This window comes from Hoplias malabaricus, chromosome 3 (genome assembly GCF_029633855.1).
Source record: "Hoplias malabaricus isolate fHopMal1 chromosome 3, fHopMal1.hap1, whole genome shotgun sequence".
Classification (NCBI taxonomy): Eukaryota; Metazoa; Chordata; class Actinopteri; order Characiformes; family Erythrinidae; genus Hoplias; species Hoplias malabaricus.
In genome coordinates, this window is record NC_089802.1 from 77645312 (window position 1) to 77649435 (window position 4124).

At 37.9% G+C, this 4124-nt stretch overlaps 1 long non-coding RNA gene across 1 annotated transcript; it reads left to right on the plus strand.

The window, feature by feature from the left end:
• The first annotated feature begins 1730 nt into the window (after positions 1–1730).
• Positions 1731–3408, plus strand: LOC136690960 (uncharacterized). Its single transcript, XR_010801819.1, has 3 exons — positions 1731–1879; positions 2880–2954; positions 3354–3408. It is a non-coding gene; the product is annotated as an uncharacterized lncRNA (long non-coding RNA).
• Positions 3409–4124: the final 716 nt, after the last annotated feature.

Sequence of the window (4124 nt, forward strand, 5' to 3'; positions counted from 1 at the left end):
TCACTTCATATTTAATTTCTTGAAAATATGATAACATCTCTGCAGGGTATTATACTGCTATTATAATGCATTTATAGAGTTTTATTTAGCCAGAGATTAGCAGTGAGTTGTCTTTCATATCACTGCATTTTTAAGCAAACATTTCCATGAAATGTTTTTATGGAAAAACATGGCTTTTGTAGAATTTTTGATGCAAAATTCATTCCAAATATATCTGTGTTTAGTTCTAATACAAACAAGCCAAAGGCTAACTGTCAAAGCCTTCTGTTTTTCTGACAGTTCATCAGCTCTGGGGCTCTGTCAGTTAGAGCAGCAAACCGGCCTCATCCATATGTGGTATGTAAAGTATACGCTGTATATAGCCGCCTGCACTAACATAGACCTACACAAATTACAAAGTTCCTGTTCAGGGAAATGTGCTGCTGCATGTTCTTTGGCTGTACTCTTTTCTTCTCTGTTCTTGTGTAGACAAAATATTCTCTGGTGATGAATGTAATCAGTGCTGTGACTTCAGGAGTAGCCATCCTCCTACTCTCCCTTGACATGATATGGTATATAAATAACTACACTTATGAGGTATGTTTAGGATATTAAAAGGACCATTTAGTATTTTAATGAATGCTTTTCCCGCTGACATACCCATGTGGTGCTCAAATGTGTACCAGCATATTTCTTTTAGTAGGTAAATTTTGTATTTGAATCCCCTCTGCTGTCAGTGATAATGCCAGGATGGGTTAAACATGGGGCCCACATGAACGGCCCAGCTGGAAAAGAACTTCTCTATGGGTCCATGTTTCCTATACAGGCTGCCCACCTGAGTGACACCTATAATACATGCACACACAGGCCGAACTTGAACTGAACTAAGGTGTGCTGGCTGGATTTACCACTTTATGTTCCACAGAGTGGGTCCCCCACACAGGGGGTTCATTGTTTAAAACAGAATGCAGGACATAATTTCTGAAACCTGCTGATTGGTTCTGACTTATGGAGTAAGTGAAAAAGACAAATGTTTATTTAATTTCTGGTTTGAACAGATTTCTCGAGGTATCAGTGGAGTCCTGCTGGTGTTTTTGCTGCTGGAGTTTGTCATCTCTATCTGCTTATCTGCGTTCATCTGCAAAGCTGCCTGCTGCACGGTTAGACACTGACTATTATTTCTCACATGGTCAATAAATGTTTGTGTTTGTGAGATGTAATAGGTTCACCCAGTGTTGAGGAGCCTTTGCAATTAAGACAAAGTCCCACTTCCCAGTGATATTCTTTATTTGCAAACATGCATTAAAAACACATACACACAGGTATCAATACCTGTAAATAACATTAAATACAGTTCCAGCTTGTAGCCATACCTGTGAAGCTACACAAACCTCTCCTCGTCAGTTCTAACTTGCACGCTTCTCTTGTCCTCCTGCTCTATACTGGAGGCCCGTCCCTTCTACAACTCAGTGGTCAATCCTAAAACAGGAAAATCAGAGAACGGGATAAGTTCTTAGAACCACAATGACAAATGACAATAATACGTCAAACGTATGTGTTTTCCTGGACAGGTGCTCTTGCACATTGTTCTGTTTGCTATTGTTCCTGTCTCCGCCCTAGTCCCGCCTTAGTTCCTCCTACTCGTCATTGTCTCATTTGTAATCCTGCCCCCTCGTTATCAGTCTCAGGTGTCCTTGTGTGTGTATATAAGTCCCTTTGTCTGTGGGTATGTTGGTTGGACATTTCATGTTTGCATGTCTCTCTTGTCGGTTCCTTGATTCGAGTCTCTCCCCCTGCGTATCTGTCTTGTCTGTCTGTTTCTTCCATGTGCTTCGTGTTCTCATTTGGTTTGTCTGTTTTAGCTTCCTGTCTAGGACTCTGTTTAGTTCTCCACGTCTAGGTATTTGTTTAGTTCTCTTTGTCTAGGTCTTTGTTTAGCTCTCCATGTCTAGGTCTCTGTTTAGTTCTCTTTGTCTAGGTGTCTGTTTAGCTCTCCATGTCTAGGTCTCTGTTTAGTTCTCTTTGTCTAGGTCTCTGTTTAGCTCTCCACGTCTAGGTCTCTGTTTAGCTCTCCACGTCTAGGTGTTTATTTAGTTCTTTGTCTATGTGTTTGTTTAGTTTTCTTTGTCTAGGTCTCTGTTTAGCTTTCCACGTCTAGGTCTCTGTTTAGCTCTCCACGTCTAGGTCTCTGTTTAGCTCTCATTGTCTAGGCCATTTGTTTAATTCTCTTTGTCTGGGTCATTGTTTAGCTCTCCATGTCTAGGTCTCTGTTTAGCTCTCTGAATAGCTCTCTCTGTTTAAGACTCTGTTTAGCTCTCTGTTTACACTCTAAAAAGAGAACAGTTGATCCAACTTAATTGAATTGCTTCAATTGGTAACAAGTAATTCAATTAAGTTTATCCAACTTAATTTTTTAAGTTTAACCTTAAAAAACTTAAATTAAGTTGGATAAACGTAATTCAATTACTTGTTACCAATTGAAGCAATTCAATTAAGTTGGTTCTTTTTAGAGTGTAGCTCTGTCTGTCTCTCAAGTTTGTCTCACAGCCTAGGTCTCTTGTGTATCTGTCCCTCAATCTCAGTCTGTTATATGTCTCTAAGTCTAGGTCCCTCTAAATATCTCTTTGTCTAGGTCTTTCTTTGTTTAAGTATTGTCTAGTTATCTTAGTCTGACTCTGTATTGTTATCTTGTGTTGTAAATAAAAAGTCACTGTTTTAGCAAGTGCGACCACCTCAGTCCTGACACTATGGTCATTTTTAACATTAACACTTTAACAGTTTACACTTCAACTAATATATATATATATATATATATATATATATATATATTGTGTATGTGGTTATTATTCACTTTTAATATCCAGTTAGCTTATCTTACTTTCACTCATTTATTCAAACAGGTACCATCCACCACTGCAGATGTCCCATTGACTCAGATGGAGTAAGATGACCCCAGGAACCCTGACACAACCCAGGTATGTAAAAATGTATTATTAATATTTTAATGTGCATTATCCCCCAGGATCCCTTCCGTAGTCTGAACTCACATTAAGGTGTTTACCTCAACTGAAATCTGTGGTGTCAAATAACTCTAGTAGTCCATGTGAGTTTTTCCTTTCTTTCAAACTCAATGGTCCATTTCCAGTCTGAAAGCCGACACCAAAGGTAGTACTTTAGGGAGTTTAATGCCCATTTTACAGTATCCATATTTGAATACCTGGTTTCTCTGGGAAAACATTTTCTGCTGAAAGAATTGGTTTTAAAAACTCTTCTCTTTATAACAAGAGAGCACCCAGTCCTGTTTTGAATAATCCAGGCTGCATAGCACTGGCTCTGAGCATAAGATTTCTAAACCTCTAAATGCTCTCTTTCAGGGCTTAATCCAACTGAAACACACTCTTTCTCTCTGTCCCCTTTTTGACTTCAAGAACTGAAAATCTATAGATTTTGGGAGAACTTTACTTTGTTGTCCTCTGTCTTCAACATCTCAATGGTTCGAGTTACTAGTTTATGGAAATCTATTACCTCTGGAGATATCTCTGTCTAGTGTGAGCCTAGAGGAGTTTATTCCTAAATGTAATGTTTTGTGAAATGTGAACTAGTTTTTGTATATTTGTTTTTATTTACATGTTTCAGTAAGTATTGGACCTTTCTGACTAAATGGCCTTTGTTTAACAAGTCCAATTATGTTGATAATGCAGTAATACTTTGTCTTAGAAGAAATGTAACCTATTTGTGTTGCTATAAATTCCCTTCACATGCGTGTAGGTTCTTTAAAAGTATTTTGTGTTTATCCCTTGTATATTTTTTTGTAAGCTCTTGAAAGACATCAAATAAAAGAGAAATTTACCAACTGACTTCACCATTCTGATACTTGTGATTCACCTCTCACTCCTCCGTCCAGAATCTGCGCGCAGAGCTGAATGTGCTCTTCTGGGAGAATCAAAAGCTTGGGAGTTGTAGGGTGGTGTTTGAACACAGTACTATCATAACACACTCCTAGGGAAAATAAAATTATCCAAACCCAAAATGGCAAAACAATCTTTTAATGAACAAGAAATAAAGTAGAATTAAAGCAGAATAAGACTTTTGAAATTTAAAGAATGATATTGTCTTTAAACATTGAAGTCCTGCTGAAGCGTTTT